This window comes from Anser cygnoides, chromosome 8 (genome assembly GCF_040182565.1).
Source record: "Anser cygnoides isolate HZ-2024a breed goose chromosome 8, Taihu_goose_T2T_genome, whole genome shotgun sequence".
NCBI classification, from domain to species: domain Eukaryota; kingdom Metazoa; phylum Chordata; class Aves; order Anseriformes; family Anatidae; genus Anser; species Anser cygnoides.
Genome location: NC_089880.1, coordinates 28,554,835 through 28,572,536, shown reverse-complemented (window position 1 = coordinate 28,572,536; position 17,702 = coordinate 28,554,835). Strand labels below are relative to the sequence as shown.

Genomic DNA, 17,702 nt, shown 5'->3' with positions numbered 1-17,702 from the left:
AGGAATTTAAACCAAAGTATTTCTGGAGCTGGGAAATGTCTACACATCTGCTCCCGAAAGATGTAATCAGACCTTCCCAGAACAACAAGACAGTCACCTGGAGCGGCATCACTGAATGCTGATCAGACTAAATGTCAGTGTAGAATAAAAAGTTTTAACAAATGAAAAACTAGATTGACATCCAGAGTTCAAACCTAGCAGAGCAACATGAAAATCTTTGGTCCTGAGAACCAGCCATATGACAAAGCCTCATCCACAAGTCTTTCCATGAGCGTTAGAGAACTTTGTCTCATATCCTAGAACAGCTATTTTCAGGCTAGCTAAGGAGAGAAGTCCTTAAATCATTGAATGGCATGAAGAGTTAGTCCAAGTCATAAAAATGTTGTGCTAGCAGTTGAGAAGGTTAGAATACAAGAATTAAGTGAAGAAATGGTTCAAGGCCAAACTTTCATATCAGAATTATCCAAGTCTTTTGCATTTACAGCTCCTTATCTACAGCATGACACTTTTTATCTAAGAATTCACATGAAAACCAAAACACAGCTCAAAACTTGTAGAAACAACTCCAACCGTCAGAATCCTTCCAAAGATCAGTGTCCGGACTTTCAGCCAAACTGCTTTCTCTCACAGTTGTTAGTCCAACAGCTCTAACTTTTTTATATCCTCCCAAGCATTTTGGCCTGGTTTTCATATCTACATCGATGCAAAATAATTGGGTCGGATCTATCCTCCAGCCTCCTCCGTACGAAATCCTTGGTGCACTCTTACTGCATCCCATCTGCTATTACAGAAACACTGTTGTGACATCCAACTTTTAATACAGTACTAGTTACTTATTTACTAGCTCTACACACCCCAAAAATCTCTGGCTCTTTTCATGATTTGCTAAGGCTGTCAAGGACATTCCTTCTCCATCGCTACTAATAGACATTAAAGGCCCTTGGTCATGCTCAGTAATATCTGTCTCTTTGATCAGCACCCAGGTCAAATACCATGAGAACAGCCTTCCAAGAAATGCTCAGCTGTTCTGTCTTCCATCATCCCAAATGTAGGCTCTGCCAGCAAAATGGCGAGGGATCTCACTACCTTTACTATATTAGGTTCTTTATAGACTTCAAGCTCATCTTTATTAAATCTTCTCTACACATTTTGCCCCACGTTCTCCAAAAATCTATCTCAGTACTTGATCTAAGATATTTAGTTGTCATTCTTCCATCTTAAAAAAGGTCCAACTGTTGTATCTCTGCAGCTTGGTCTCTCTCCTTATTTTGGACTTAAGAGTTACCTGCAGAAAAAAAGTAACCTCGTTCCGGCTTTTAACAAGCCTTCGTTTCCTCTGAGGTGTTCAAAGCATTTAACATCAACATAATCTAGAGTATTTATTGACTCCCGGAGAGGCTTTCCCAAGATGATCTTAAGCTAACAACTGGGTTTTATTTTCTTCAAATTTAAGCACTGTTTGGAGTTTGGTTTTTTATTTGCAGTACCTTCAGGTCTCCAACTCTCTTTCGAGCTATATTTCCTCTGGTGATAGTTAACTAACCAGCATGGCCAAATAGCAAATGTAAGCCATTTAAATTCACACCAATCTGAGAATTTTGCAACGAGCATATTAATCCCTATGCAGTCACATTAAAAGTATCAGGAACGAAACATCTCTCTAGCTTAACCCTTCACTGAAGTCTAATAGAGCAGAATATGTAACCTCTGCCATTTCAACCAGTTCACATTTGCACCCTCCTGTTATTTGTTTCAAGCTACGCAAATCCTTTTTCTGCTGAGAGTCAGTTTATGAAATATACAAGGACTTTCTTAAAGCTCCATAAAAGCTACACGTACAGAGCAAACATATATGCGTACGCAGAAAGATATGTATATCTTGATCACATTCCTGCCCTCTCTTGAGCAGCTCATGGATCAAGCCTCTCCCCTCTGTGAAAAATAAGTCTCTTTACAAAGCAGATTGGACAAACTAGGCTGTACAGAGAATGAAGAATGCTGCAATATTTCTTCCATTCTGTTTTCTCCTTTTTTCAGACGTGGGCATATTCACTTGGAATTTTTTCAAGCTTCCAAACCAAATCAGTTTCTAAAGTCTTTGAGTTCATGTAGGCCCTCCTGTTTTCAATAATGCAGCAGGAACACTATCAGCCCCTGGTGCTTTATTGGTCCTGAGAATTGTAATTGTCTCTCAAAGCTCCTCAAAATGTGGTATTTCTACAAAACAGCTGAGCTGTCTGGATTACAGCCAGTATCTCTTTTTTTCCACCTCACTATTAAAGAGATCACAGTATTTTCTCTATCTTTTTATAGTTACACTATAATTTCCACTTTTGTCCTTAATCATGCTCACTCACTCCTCCACACATGGATATTCTTGTAAAATGCATTCACATTATTAATACTTTTCTTTTCTGTCATCTCTACTGTGTTTTATTATCCGGTGCGTCATTTAACTCGTCCTTCAGCTTTATTGCAATTCTCAGCATAAGGTGGCTTCTCCTTCTAAACACAAATAATTGTCTCTGCAATAGCCCTCTTGGCTTCTACACCTAAAGTTTCAGCTGCAAGTTTCCCCTCCATGTTTCTAAGAAATCTCCCAATCACTAACAACAAGTTTCTATAACCTTTTAAACCTGCTCCCAGATCTGATCAGCAGTACCTGGGTTTTCTGGATATGTCAAGTATTCTGTCTTGTCTTGTGGGCTCGTGCGTTTTATCACAGAAGGTCACAGTAGGTAAGTAAATAAATACAGTGTCAGACTGATTGCAGCTCCATTTAAGCTTACAAATTTTTTTCTAGTGGTCTCCACAACTGTGTTAGGTATTGCAAAACTAACTCACCGCTGCAGTATTTAAAGCCATGAAGTTTGGTGCCGTATTTTAGAAAGTAACCCTTTATCCTTTTACATTCCTCATAGAATGCAATTTTAATTTCATTGTGTGCTTCTAATGTAAGTTCGTACAAATCATTATGATCAAAACCGTACATTCTCCTTTTATCCTGAAAAGAAGAGATTTTCAATGATAGCTTCAAAAATAAGAACTTTTGAACACTATCACTTATAGAAAGGCTTTTCCCACTTCATGCCTTTGAGTCTTTACAACCCAGTATGTTTCTGCAGGGAATTACACAGACAGCTTTTGGAACGACACGATACTATGGAGGCCCAGTCCTTTGACTTGGTGTTCCTTTCCTATATTATAAAAATAAGTAGGAGATACTCGTTTTTCAAATAAACAAGGCTGCGTATGAGACTTTCTTACTTGTTTCATATAATTTAGAGGCTTTCTGGCTACTTCAACTCAGAAGCTGTATGCTTCCAAATTCCAGTCCTCTCTCCCTGGAGGTCCTCTATCCATATTACCCCATTGCTTTGGGGCTCAAACCAGCCCCAGGCTGGTTTGAGGCTGTTTTTCAGTATTTAACTGAGCTTTATTTCCCCTTTATCCTTCAGTATGTCTGACTTGGGAGACATTTCTGGCTTCATCATTCCTATCAACATTATCCTTGCAGTCATGGGAGCACCCTTCAGAACATCAAGGAAGGAAACTCACAGATGCCTGGGTATGAGATCTGTCATTAATCTTTAAGGATTTTGATGCTGAGTGTTTATTAAAGCCAACTTAGAAATAGTCTGAAATGGAACATGCCTGATCCAAGATTCACAAAACTTTTGAATATGAAACAGTCTGAAGCAAGTAAGTGACAAGCTTGATCCAAAGATATTTTCACATCATTCTCCTTAGATATCAGAAATCCAACAAGATTACTTTTTTCTCCACAAGTGAAAAAAGGCCAGCTTTGCTTCAATCTCCCAGAAGTAAGAGAGGGGGATGTTTCAGGCCACTTTACACATAAATCTGGGTTTAGAAACAACATTACAAAGAACAACTAGTGCATGCCTATACCATTGTGCTCAGCTGAATGGAAGCAGACCAGTTCATTTCAGTATCATAATAGATCCTTTAATGCTCATTGCTGGAGCAGTCACTTCTTTTTCAAATGACAAATTCCTACAGAGAAAGAAGTTCTATTCTGGTATTGAGAAGTTTGAAATGTTAGTTTTCAATCTCTCCATTTTCTTAGTTTGATCATGTTTTGACTGATGAAAAACATAAAATCTTACAGTTGTTTTCATTTTCTCTACAGGGTTTTTTTGCTGTCCTGGTGTTTCAACTAAGAGAGCTTCTGTGAGCCTCGCTTGGAAAGAGGCACCATGTGCTTACACACATAGGGAGTCCAAACTGCTCCAGATACGATGCTTAAGATTCCTCATTAAAACCAACTGAACACAAACAAAGTGATTTTTTTTCCCTAATGCCTGAGAGTATTTAAGTGGGAAAAGGGAAACATCTTTTTAAGATGTTAAAAATGCTTTTGGCGTTACATGCACCTGAGCAGAGAGATTCAAACTAGTTTGAATTACTTCACTTTATACTCATTTGCACCTCCTAGTCCATGAGAGTTGCAGTTTAAGAAAGCAGCACTTACTGCAGGAGGAAATTGCATCCAAATCTCCAAACCACTTCAAACCTAAAGTTCTCTGATCCTGTTAGGGTGTGGAAAAGCTCAAGAATAAGGATTTTCAATTATGTCTTTTACCCAAAAGAAACTTGGCAAGGCCCCTTGAATAATTCCATTCTTTTAATCAAGAAATTGTTATCTAACCTATTTCCATTAAATCAAATTAAAAAAAAAAAAAGGCAAAGAAGAAGAAGAAATGGAAATGGATGCAAATTTTTCCCCTCTTGCAAAAAGGCAGCATGGGATATCACCAAAGCCAATGATTAATTCGCAGTGATCTCATCAGCCTGAACTATGCTGACACTTTTCCTGCCAAGAGCAATTCTTTGCAAAGGGGCTTCCAGGACAGATAAGGGTAAAGAAGCCTACCGTGTAGTTGTTTTTTCAAAGCCTAACTGAAGAAACATATGGATATTGAGCAACTCCTGCAGACCAGCTCAGTGCATGAGGCAGCCAGAAAGAGATCATTTCAGAATTAACACCTTAAGCTTGTGTACCAAGCAGATGCAACAAACTCAAATTTTCTCCTTTGTTGTGGATTTTTTTTCCCTAACAAATCCATTTCTTTGTAACTGGAAGAGTGCTGCTACGAACAGGCTTGAGCAAGATAGGCCATGATGAAATAATTATGAAGTTTACAGTTTGGTACAATCTTTCCTATATATTTTTAAGAGCACCCAAGCAAGATTGTATAATGAAAAATTGACTTATAAAAGTGTCATTCAGCTGCTCTGTGCTCACAGTTCTGATCAGCGTTAAGCCCTTGACAAAGACAGAACTCAGATACCGTAGATACTTTGTGCCCACAGCCAGTAGTTTTCTTTAATAACCGCTTTTGTTTGTAAAAGTAGAGGCAGGGACAAAAGTGAAGGCTCTGAGCAAAGTTGCAGTAATTCCTTGAAAATAGGAGTATTTTTCTTCTAGAAAGCTCCTAAACATCTTTTTCATATAGAATTGGAGGGTCAATTAAAATTTTAACAGGACTTTATAAAGCTATTACAAAAGCCTATAAAGTTTCACTATCTGCCTAGATTTGGGGGATTCTGTGACACTTTTTGCTCTGTTCAAGGTTTCATCTGCAAGCTTGCTAAGGATGGCTTTGTCCTTCCCAAAGCCCCCTCCTTGTTAAGCAAGCCAGTCTCCATTTGCTTCTGCAAGCATCATTTTCCTATTAGAAATGATGTTTTTATTACTCTCCTATCATGCTGAGCAGTGGGGGATATTACTTCTCCAACAGCTGGAGTGCAAGGCCTCTTACCCTGTGGGGATTTGGCAGTTACCAGTTGCAAACTAAGTGGAGCAGTGAGCAAGCTCTGCAAAGAGGATGTCTTTACTGTCGGCTAATAGCACACAGATCACCCCATTCCTGCAGAACTCAAACCAGGCCACTATTTTGCTTTTTAAGAGACAATAGGTCTCTTTCTCCCCTCCTCCAAAATAAGCCAGGCACAATAGCTCCGAAATGAAAACCTTTTGTGTGCGCATATTATTTGATTTCAAGCTGCCTAGAGTATAATGATGATTTTTTTTTTCAGCTCCTTGTGGCAGCTGCCAGCTTTTCTGACAGCCTGTGCAAGGAGATGGGAGGACTGAATAGCTTTGTGTGTGCTATTTGCTATGATTAAAAAAAAAAAAAAGACTTTCAAAAGACTGTTTAAGAAATTGCTGCCAGCCCTCCTGGTAACCCTACTGCATTTTCCTTATGGAAGGAAGTTCAGTAGTGAGAGCCACCACTCCTAGCTTCAGAGAACACTAACCTATTCTGTGCTGCAACAGAAACTAGCAAAGCCTGGGGGAAACTCTGGAGATAGAATGAGGAAAAAAAAACACACAGCCTCTCAGAAACGACAGAAGGACTCTGCTCAAAGTCATATGAAAACATTATTATTGAGAAAAGATTAAAACTCATAAAGCTCATTTATTTTCCTCTCATCATTTTTCCTACCTCAGTCCTTTTATAAGAAAGAAGCTCCTAGACCTCACCTTTCATACACCCCCTGTATGTGGTTACCACCAAATGTGAGTGATCACTGGGACTTCCTCAGAGGTCTGGCCATTTAAGAAGCTCTGCAGGGTTTTACTTCTTTCTCTTTTTGTGGGGAAAGCTCTTTTGATGTCTTATACATAAGTACTAGCTAGGAAGGAAATTAAATATAGGAATTTTATGTTGCTATTGTTTACTTTTGCTTAAGCTTTTTTAAAGTTGTACCATATATGTATGAAAACTTTTCAAATAAATTAAGCTTTGCAGTAGGTTGTCCTGGTAAGAGTGTAGTGAACAACAGCTGCTGAACTACTAGATAACTATGTTCAGATAGGCCACCATGGGAATGAATCCCTATGCTTGCGGGATCGAAGACTACGCCTGAGACTTAATATGGTTTCCCTTTCTTCTCACAGGACGAGCTCTGTGTTGTATTTGTGACACTTGAGGGCTGTGAGCTTGTGAAAAAGCAATCTCAAATCTTGCTAGACCTATACATCTCACCATAAAACTTTATATTTCCTTAATGCTTTTGGACTCACGGCTAGTTTCTGTCTCATAGGAAAGGTTGGAAGTCCAGCCCAGGGGAGGTCCTGTAACTGCAGACACCTTTTCTTTCAGCAAAAAGACTGAGAGTTCTCTATTATCTTGCACTATTGAAGAGGTCTGTGGTTTCCTTGCTTGTCCTGCTCTAGCAAACTCTTTGCGTTCATGTAGGCACACTGCTTCTTTCCTTGTTAGCTAAAATACCTGTAGCAAATCCTAGTGCATTTCTCTAGGCACAGCGTGTCCCACTTTCTGAAGCTCTAAGTCACCTCGGCAGTGCAACTCCTTGCACAAAACCACCTCTCAGGCTTGGCAAAGCAGACCCTAGTTTCTCTGCAGATGATGAAACTAAAGCCCAGAAAGCTGCAGACAGGATCTAAGAAGATGACAGTAGTATGCTTCGAGGTACACGGCCCTGACTTTCAGGAACCCGGGCATCTGTACAAATGGCTTTGAATATCCATGCTTCGGTTGTCAGAAGTATTGAATATCTTGGAGTAGAGATCTGAGAGCTGTGGCATCTTTTAGTCAGCAAAAATGACCATGTTCTCAATGGCAGGACATTACAGAGGCCTGTAATGCGGTCTCTCAGCCTCTCGTAGCCAGATGAAAGATTTCACCTTTAAACTTGTACATGCTGGCACTTGCTCCTAGGAAAGCCATTCACCATAACACTTCATTCCCAGGCAGAACAGAGCAGGGACTTCACTGGTTTCACTTTTCTTCCATGTCATAAGAGTGGGACAGGATGGATTTTGGATTCTGGCACACGAATCCTTTATCAAAGATTAGACATCTGCCTTTCAAACAGATTGCTGGCCACTGAATCCAAGGGCTGCCTCTCAACTGTATTTACAAAGACTGAATTAAAGGTGTTGAATACTTGTGAATAAACTGCCTCAGTGGGCTAAAAAAAAAAAAAAAACTTTCCAGAGAAACTGAGGCCATACTTACACCGTGAAAGAGGGCTCTGTGTTCTGCTTTAACGTGTGGCTGATCCATGCAGGTGATGGAGTGCACCTCTAGAAAGCATCTTTTTTTGGCACTAGACTTAAGCTTTGCTGTTCCTAAGGCTCAAAACCCTATCACCTCAAGTTGGGCATATGAAAGCAGAACTGATTAATTCTGGGGAAAGGAAGAAGATCCTTGCAAAGGGCTTTTGGTTCTAGGTTTGTCCTGCTTGGAGAGAAGAGAGAATCCAAAGCCAGGTTGTTGCTGTGTCCCATCTTTCACAGTGAGAACAGGATTTAAGAGTGTTCCAGCTCACAGCACTGGAGCTGAACCCTTTTAGCCTTGTTGAGTCCCCGGCTCCAGTGGCTTTTAGCTCAGACCTATCTCCAGCAACAGTTCCCAGCGTTCGCAAGCTAGAGCTGCCGCTACTCACGGCATGCTGTCACAGTCCAAGCCAGGGGCCTCCTGCCTTGTGATTGCTGATTTCAGTTCATTTCTCTGATTTACAGTTTCCTGATTTGCAGGTTGTTAAAATCCTTGTAAAAAACATTGGTCTGGAAAATGTTCCTAAATAATTATGTTGATGACTAAAAATCAGCCTGAAAGGGCTTTAATTCATAGCAGCTTATACAATAAGGGAGATTTAGGGAGAGCTTTTATTCTCAACTCATATTTTTAATGTTTCATTCATGTTCATATCCTGTACTACAGACCCCAAAGTGAGTTTATATGGCTAAACTCTAATTCTACAGTCAGGAACTAGTTCGTTCTCTGGAAAACCTTTCTTAAGCAAATAAATTCTTCTATCTGAAGGTTAGTGTTGTGTTTATGTTCTGGAAACTTGTGGGGAATTAAGAGTCCTTTTCCTTTTGGAGGGGGATTGTGGGAATTGGAAGGTTACTGTTAAAACAGGCTGTCTAAGCATTGGGGAGAAACTGAGGTCAAGAGCCTGCCCTGTTTATTCACTGTACATAGAGATCGTGGCTGTCTGTGCAAGGGGATTTGTGCAGTACAGCCTGCAACGTCCTGGATTTGCAAATGAGCAAGACACATCCCTGACTACTTTCCTTGTCACCTTTGGTACTGAGAGGAGAGAAATCTGTTGTCATTAGCCCTGGCTAATGTTTGGGCCTGCAACAGTGTCATCCTAAGCCTCAAGTTTCTTATTTAACCAGTCCCAGCTGTGTCAAATCTGGCCTGCAACAGAACTGGAAGCTGGAATTAACCATTGAACCTCCCAAACGATATGACTGATTGACTCTATTGTAAGGTCTCATTAGGAACATTTTGACATGTCTTCTGCTGGAAAATGTCTTAGTTAAAACTCCACAGAAATGTGTCTATTCCTTAATGCCAAGACAAGTCAGAATATCTTAAATGAGGCCTGGCCAGGGTGGAAGATGGGCTTTACCACATCCCAGGGGAATAAGTTTAGCCTATTGTGAGCTGTTTCTGGTTTTGTAATGACTCTCAGCAGGGAAAATGCTTGAGATTCCCAGTTTTCAGGGAATGAGAGAAACATTCTCCGTTCAGCTCTGTTTGCAAGTCTCATGTTATTTAAAGGCCTCAGCTTGCAGCATAAGTTAACACAAATATCTGGCTACATTCAAGCAAGCTTTATTAAGTGGGGTGGAGCAGTTTCTGCATTAGTGTAATGGAGAATGACCGGAGCTTGTGTGTCATGATGTAATGGAGGTATCTTCATGCAGGTCAAGGCGGGGTGTTCATATGCCTCCTTGTGCATATGTGTGACAGGCACTGCCCTGGTGTCAGAGGCTCAGGTGAGATGTTACTCGTTTACAGAGAAACAGGACTTCTGGAGGTCTTGCTAATACAGCTTTCCTACAAGTCTGGATCTTGATAATAGCCTAATGTATTACTGGGAACTTTTTTTTTTTTAAAAAAAAGACCCTGACTGGTTAGTGCAGGTGTTTGCTTGGTCTGCCAAGAGGTCAGCATGAGGGATTGTAGCTGTTTTCAGCTGAAACTAATTACCTTGAAGAGTGAAGTAACTAGAGCTAGAAAAACACTGTCTCCTACTACATTAGAAAGTCAGATGTGCCCAACATTTGCATTTGTCAGGACAGATCTGTATAAGATGACCTACCACCTGCCATGACTTGCTAGACTTCTCTTTGTAGAACGGTGCATCATCCATGTCCTGCTGTCAGAAAACATCTGTCAGCCAACGTTTGCTTTGTTTCATCCTTACTTCTACTTCTCATCACACCACCTTGTGCAAAACAAGGACATGCTAACATACTACGATAGCTTCTTGGAGACTGCTGCAATAAGATGCTCCTGTAATGTGAACTTCAACAGGAAGGTAGTCTGTAGGTAAGGTATTCCTGAGCTGTGGCTGTTACAGCCCTTCTGAAATTGCAAATCCATTGTATTGTATGGTATTGAGGCAGTTTATGGGGTCAATTCTGCTGCACAGTCATCTCAGAAGGAAAGTAAGGTCTGGGTTAACTGTAAAAGAGTCTACAACCTTCATTTTTGCAGTATGTGCAGAGCCATGTAGCAGCTTTCCTTGAGGGGAGAACAGTTGAATGATCCAATCCATTACACTAGATCTAAAGAGAGTAAGAAATTAAGGAGTTACAGTCTTCATATGCTTTAAGTGCTCTGTAACTAAGCAGAGCTGCAAGCAATCAGCTTGGAAAACGGTACCTTGAAGGAATGTCCTTTGGTGCTCTCCTGAGGTTCTGAGGGGGGGGAAAAAAGACCTTATCTACTAGAGGAATTGATGAAGCAATGAAGAAACAATGTCTTGATCAAAAGTTTTTTTTCAAATTTTGACAGGAAAAACAGTTGAATGGTGGAAGACGACCTAGTTCTAGGAAGGAAGAAGGTAGGATGTTTTAAGAATTGCCAGCCATATCGTGGCTAAGAAGGTTATGATGGGCAGAATGGAAGAGGAGAGCTACAGTTTATTAGTAATCCAAGATTAATTTGGAAACTAGATGCACCTATTTCTGAGGGACAGACGTGTAAGTTATGATAGTTGTAGTGCAAGATCAATTGATCTACGTGAACACAGTGTTAAAATCAGCAAGTTCCGTCCTTTCATTCAGCAATTTCCATTGCTGGAAACAGTTTAATTTGTAGTCCTCTCCTTGTATGCAGGTGAGGATGAGACTATGGCATTAGTCAGTGTTGGATGAAGTGTGGATTTTACCACTGAAGTAGAGAAGTTTATGCTGCAGTTTGCTCTACCAGAGCTTTTGCCACTTATATCCCTTAAGGGATCCTTCAAGGAATTAGCAAGCAGGATGCAACACAGACTGAGGTTGGGAGTTTTAAAAAGCCATTTCCACTTTGTTATTAGCATGTGTGAATATTGGATTTTATGATTTCCTCTTGATTTTTATGACTATTGCAGATTATTCAAAGAAAAACTGAAAAAGTTATTTATTGCCTGGGTTAGTTTTGTTTTTTAAACCTGTAACATCTTAAAGCATCATGAAGAGTTCTGGATCATAATCACAACAGGAAGAATGGGAAAAAAGCAGTTTGTCTGCAAGTCCAAACACCACCATAAATGGAGGTGTAGGAGTCCACTTGGGGCTGTAAGGTCAGTTACGGCACTGAGAGCCCAGTGATAATGTCCTGTAACTACTGACAGAAGTACCTCAAAAGTCTGCCAGCTTTGTTAAGGCTCCCTGCCCTCTTCAGGTGACCTTCTATAACTAGACTGATGATGTCCTGATAACAGGATTTCTTGATGCACTTCCAGATGTTCCTGATACTTCAGGTCTTGCAAGAAAACAGATGTGCTTGGAGTACTTGACAATCCTTGACAATCTCACTTTGAATGAGGGACCAGGAAATGGAGAGCACAGAAATAAGAAACCTTTTTTTTATTTTTTGGTTGCACTTGATCATTCTTGAATCTTGACACTGGGGACAAAGATTTGGGCGAGGTTCCAAACTGGCTCTTCCCCTTGAATCTATTCTTATGTCCCTATGTGCACATTAAGGTGAGCATTAAGTCTAGTGTTTCAGTTTTAAATCTCAATTCCCTTGCTCAGTTTCAGGGCCAAACTCTTGCTAGGGAATAGACATGCACAGCAGATCAGTAGCCTTCTTTCAGGATACCTGTTTCCACTAAATGTGTGAAGAAGCTTAAAATTATACTAGACATTTTGGCCAAGAGACCCACTAATTAAGCAGCAATGTAACCCCACCCTGACCAAGCATATTTCTTTTTGTTCAGCACTCTTCACAAAACATTGCCACTATGACCTCAAATTATTGCCCATGCTATTTGGATTTTAGACAGCCATTTCTTCAGGTCACAGTCTAAGCCCAGCTTAGTTCCTGGAGGAGTTGCTTCACAGGATGTCTAAGATGGGAAAAGATTATGAAAGGTGGTTCAGTAAGAGTCTGCACTGAAATGGAGCACTGGCAACTCTAAATCTAAACCTAGGCTGTACCCATAGATAACTTAATTGTATTTTTTCTCCTGTGATGCCTCCCTTCCCCAAACAAAACTCTTCAGCCTACTGATCCAGAGACAGCTGCATTTGACTGTTTATCTGATGCTTGAAAACTGAAAATGCATCTTTTGTGCTATAAAGGTTCTCCAGTATAGTGGGCTGCTAAACATGCTTTTCACGGCTTCAGGGATCATCTTATCAGTGAACAATTAAAGCTGTTTAGTACACAAATCATCATAACTTATGACAATTGTAATTTGAATAACTGGGAAACTCTTATTCAGTGTAGCAAGCAGCACCTGATAAGGTTAGTACGTATTCTTAAAACAGGCTATTGTCAGCTGTACACATATTGAATATAACTGTAATGCTGCTGGACCTCTGGGCTCTCTGAAAGAAATGCGACTCCGTAGGTACTCTTATAGCTTGGCTGCTGACCAATTTAATATGAACTGAACACACCATCCAAACACAGGGCTCCTAGGTGGACCATCAGAAACACAGGCTGGTTCTGGGGCCTCTGAAAGGAAAAGCAGTGAGCTTTCGTGCTCTGAGGTTAGAGGTGAACAGCCAAGACCGTTGGAAAGTTATTCTTCTATTGTCCTGCTTAAAGCAGTGTCCTACAAATCACGTGCAGGCTACACTTATTGTGGCTTCATTTTTTTTTTCATTTTCATTATTTCACCCACCAGACTTAGCCCAGTACCACTGCAGGAGGTGTCAGGGTGACAAACCAGCTGAAGGAACTGAGCCACGTGAAGCAGAAAATAGAAAATGTAACTATTTGTGTTGGCATACCTGAGGAGCAGCGTGGAATGAGACCCCTGAAGCCTGTGTCCCGGGCAGTGGTCATCACCTGGGGGCCTTAGATTTGGCAGTCAGGTGGTGGCAGCAATATCCCGAAGTTAAAAGTGCTTCTGCTGTGTCAAGCCACCCCTGCGATGGGAATTCTGTACAAATCATGGCAGTGCTCTCCACCAAATATTCTGTAGAAATAAAAGGCAAAATAAATAGTAAGTGACTTAAGTGAGGCTACTGGCTTGCTTCAAATTATTCCATATTAAGTCATTTTTGAACTTAAAACCTTTGGTTTAAAATAAACCAGAGAGTCATCAGGGAAGAAAAACCTGAGTGCCACAAAAACTGAGCTGTGAGTTCAAGGATATGATTCATTTTCCCCTTTCCTCTCCATCCATTCGGGGGCCAGCAAAATCCATCTCTTACCCGGTCGTTCTTTACTCTGAAACTTGGAGTAATGGGAGGAACAGAGGAGTTAATTTGACAGCATGTTTGTAGAAGGCTCTGCCATGGGTGTCCTGTGAATTGTTCTTGATATTCCTCAGCTGGTGTCCTGTTTCTCTGAGTACAGACAGGCATGTTGTGGCCATACAGATCTTGTGCCTAAACAATATGCCTCTGTAGTATTAATATGAGGCTTGGGCTAAATCATGTTCCTCTGTTTCTTCTAAGCCAGTATCTGTATGGCACCCCCCAACCACACAGACACACGTGCGCACACGCGACTTCCAGAATATGGCACGAACAGCGGAAGAACGTGCGATTGCAATTTTCGTTGTTGATGCCCGTTTTCACCACGTCTAGTATGTGCTCTGAACTGACTGCTTCCAAGAACGTCACTCTCCTCAACGTGCGTGGACATTAATCTTCTAAAGAGGAATTTAAATGGCAGGGTGGACCCCTCGAGCTAATATAAGGGAGGTGATGCCCTGCCTGGTTTTAATTAGAGCTAGCTTTCTTAATGAGGTAATATTCTGTTGTGCTGGGTTATCTCCTGGAAGACAGGGCAGCAGGCGAGCTGTTGGGGAGGGACACTTGAAAAACATCACAGGCAAGCTGTTTAATGTTAGCGCTATCATTCATCACCCGGGCTCTTTGGAGAGTCTGACAGACGGAGCACGTCCTGTGGGGACTCCGTCAGCCTCTGGCGTGCTGCTTAATGCAATTTAGCCAGATGTATCAAAGCGGCAGGCAAGACCCTGCTATTTGGACAGCATTTATAGCATCCTGGGCAAATAGTCAGGAAATGTTCAATAATGTGCCTCGCACAAGTGCGGCAAGAAGCAGATTCTTAGAATGACAGGTTGCCAAGAGAAATCCTGGCAGTGCCTCATTCCAGCTTTCAGTCACATGCTGGTTTTGTTGTTATTGTTTGAGGGCTTTTTTTTTTTTTTTTTTAAGGGCTTTCTCAGTCTCAGGTTTCCAAAGACCAGATTTAAGGTGACTTGAATAGGTCCATCTGGTTCCCAATCCAGCGGATGAAAGCGCCCGGCAGAATCGCTGGCCCACGCATGCACAGCGTGGAGCTGGGCACGGGGCCCGCTGGCAGCGCCGGGGTTTTCTCTGCACAGCTCTCCGTGCGCTGGGCTGACCCCTGCAGCAGCCCCGAAAGCTCCGTTTGTGGTGCAAAAGGGGTCGGTGTTGGCTGTGCAATCAGAGCGGGGATGTCATTACAGATGAATTTAATGGAGACCCTGGCTGCACCTCTAGGCCACAAAGTGGGATCCAGCCTGACACCCTGACAGCCTCTGTGCTAGGGGATTACACGGAAGCTCTGCAGGCCACGCTCAGCAATAGGCACGTATACCTAACTGATGCTTAAGTAATACTCCCAAATTTCGCAGTCCAAATTTGTTGCAGTCCCTTTCCCCGAGAGCTCGTGGACACCCACAGATGTGGCTCTGGTTCTCCTCCTGGGCTCCAGGTGTGTGCCATCTCCCCATCAGCATTGCTCTCAGGAAAGCAGACAGCCTGGGGAAAACCGTGTTCTGCTCTTTCCTCTTGGGGTCCTGCTGCCCAGACCAGCTGCCATGGGAACCCTAGCCATAAGCCACGCAGGTGCTGAAAGCAGACAAGTCTTGCAGCACTGCTGTTTGGTGATTTACATCTCAAACTTCTTTGCCAGCAACGGGAGAAAAGAACAAGGTTACAACGCTGCCCTGTGGGCTGCTGGCAAAAAGATGTACAGCCTCCAGAGGGAAAATGCTCCAACGGGCCTGGAAAGGGAAGGGCTGCGATGTGTATTCTCAACCTAAAGGACAAAGCCTTGTTAAATTCCCCCTTATTTTTATTTTTTGCTAAACCAAAGGTAGAAGACTGAGGCAAAGCTCTCCCCAAAACCACCTTTCTCTGCTTGTCCCAGGAGGCAGCACCGCAGCCTGGGTGAGGGACAGACACACAGCCCAGGCACCTCCATCCATGCTGCGGTGTCTGCTTCACCTGCAAATCCAGCTTTGGCTCAGGGCTGGTGCACAAAGATGTAAAATCCAGCTGGGCCTTGCAGCCTTGGAAAGCTCTTTGATGATAATTCCAGCAACAGAAACGTAGCATATGCAGAGCCTTGGATCCTGTTGCTAATAAGTCTGCTTTTACACCACTCTGCTACACTTATTAACTTCCATTTACATATTTTTCCAATAATCTTTTTAACATGCGACTAGATGACCATAAATCCCGGAGGGTGAGGAGTGCAGGGTATGTTGGAAGAACAAGTGCTTGGGACTCGGTTTAACCCTTCAGGTACTGCCGGGAGGGCCGGATCCTGAGCAGCTGTGTCCTGTTATCCCACCAGAGACAGGTGGCAGGGACGGGTGAGTGCTTTGACGGGAACAGATTTTCTTCTCGTGCCGTCCCAAAACAAATACAAACTGCAGTGCCGCTGCCAAGTCCCAGAATGCAAATGAATGCAGAACGGGGCACTTGAAATGTTTTTGCTAACAAGTACATACCATGGTTCTGCGGCGATGTTTAGCTGTTGATGAAATCCCATCTGTGGATTTCGCAACCAGGTACGCTACACCAAATGGCTCTCCGCTCTTCGTGGAACGTGGTGAGGGAAAGGAAATCTGGTGTGGCTCGCTAAGGCAGGACAGAACGGGGGCAGACGGTCAGAGCATGAGAAGTGCCGCCTCCCACTGCACAGAACAAGGGCTCAGCAATATCCAGAGCCAGGGACTCCAATGCAGGAACAAGAGATTATCCTGGGGGCAAGGAGGGCGCTGAATCTGTAGTTTGGAGTTCCCTCTCCACTACCCTTGGATTTCAGACTTCCTTCTGAGAGAAATGGTGACAACTAGGAAGACTGCTCGATACATATATTTATACACATACACACATAGTTGCTTCAAATTACCCAGGAATAACAGTTTCCTCTATTGAGGCAGCTGCATAGATGACTGAACAATTTGTCTGTTCAAACATATTTCAGTCAACTTTCCCTGGCTGATTTGGCAAGAATTTTTCTTTCTACAACTGGATCTCCTCCAATAACAACTTAGACAGCCTTTTGACTTTAGGTCACGGATGTATGACACTGGAGGATTCCTTCCATTTGTCTCCCTACAAGTAATGATGCAAAAACCAGAGGACTATCATGGTACTAGTTGAGAAGGGGGGGTGAATTGTTTGTGCCACACATTCGCATGTCAGCTGGACCCACACGACAAAGCAGGATGCAGGACAGATCATCCCAAGGATCGGCTTTGAGACTGGCACTCAAGGGTTCAAATCCTCATAAATGTCCTGGATAAACACCTAGTTTTGCTTCCGACTGCATGGAGGTAACTTCTCACCCCAAAAGGCTGCTGTAAGGGCCCTATCTTGTTACGACTGGAGGGCTCTGATTAGCGATGAGCATTAAGGGAAAGGGATCTCTGTCCCAGGTGACCAAGCAAGATCTGAAATAAGATGCAAGATCTAATAACAGATGCAAGATCTGAAAAAAGATGTAAGACCTGAAATAAGATGCAAGATCTGCCAGCAGCATCAAGGGTGAGCAGAAGGGGGTAGTCTGACCATCAAGAAGCTGAGGTCCTCTCCACCTCTCCCAGTGTCACCTTTTTGTGACAACGCTACTCAGACTGCAGCCAGAAAGCCATTTTACATGTGTAAATAAATCCTGCTCTCCCTAGAATTTCAGCTAGGAATTACAACCATCTGCAAATGTTTCACATGCCCCAGCGTAGAAGCTAGAAGGAAATGTGGCCTTGATTAGTATCTGTTAATCAATTTCCATCTCAATTAAATGTTGTTGTGCCAAATACAGGGTGAGGCCACGCAGTTTGCGATGTACCAAACCTTATGTTGCTGCTCTGCGTGAGGAAACAAGACCCCGGTCTCCAAGTCCTAGCAACTTTCACAAGCAGTAAAATGGTATTTTTACAAGATCAGCACTTTACTTTTCTGCAGCCATTTCCTTAATGGCTTAGGGCAGATGACTTTGGGCAGTCTGTTG

The 17,702-nt window shown here is 42.4% G+C and overlaps 1 long non-coding RNA gene across 5 annotated transcripts in view; it reads right to left on the bottom strand.

Annotated features, from left to right (window-relative positions):
• Nucleotides 1–17,702, bottom strand: part of LOC106032991 (uncharacterized) — a 340,509-nt gene that overhangs the window by 290,397 nt on the left and 32,410 nt on the right. For all 5 annotated transcript variants that reach the window (XR_010833413.1, XR_010833414.1, XR_010833416.1 and 2 more), the window contains one exon: nt 13,250–13,437. This is a non-coding gene — a long non-coding RNA (uncharacterized lncRNA). The remainder of the gene's footprint in view (nt 1–13,249; nt 13,438–17,702) is intronic.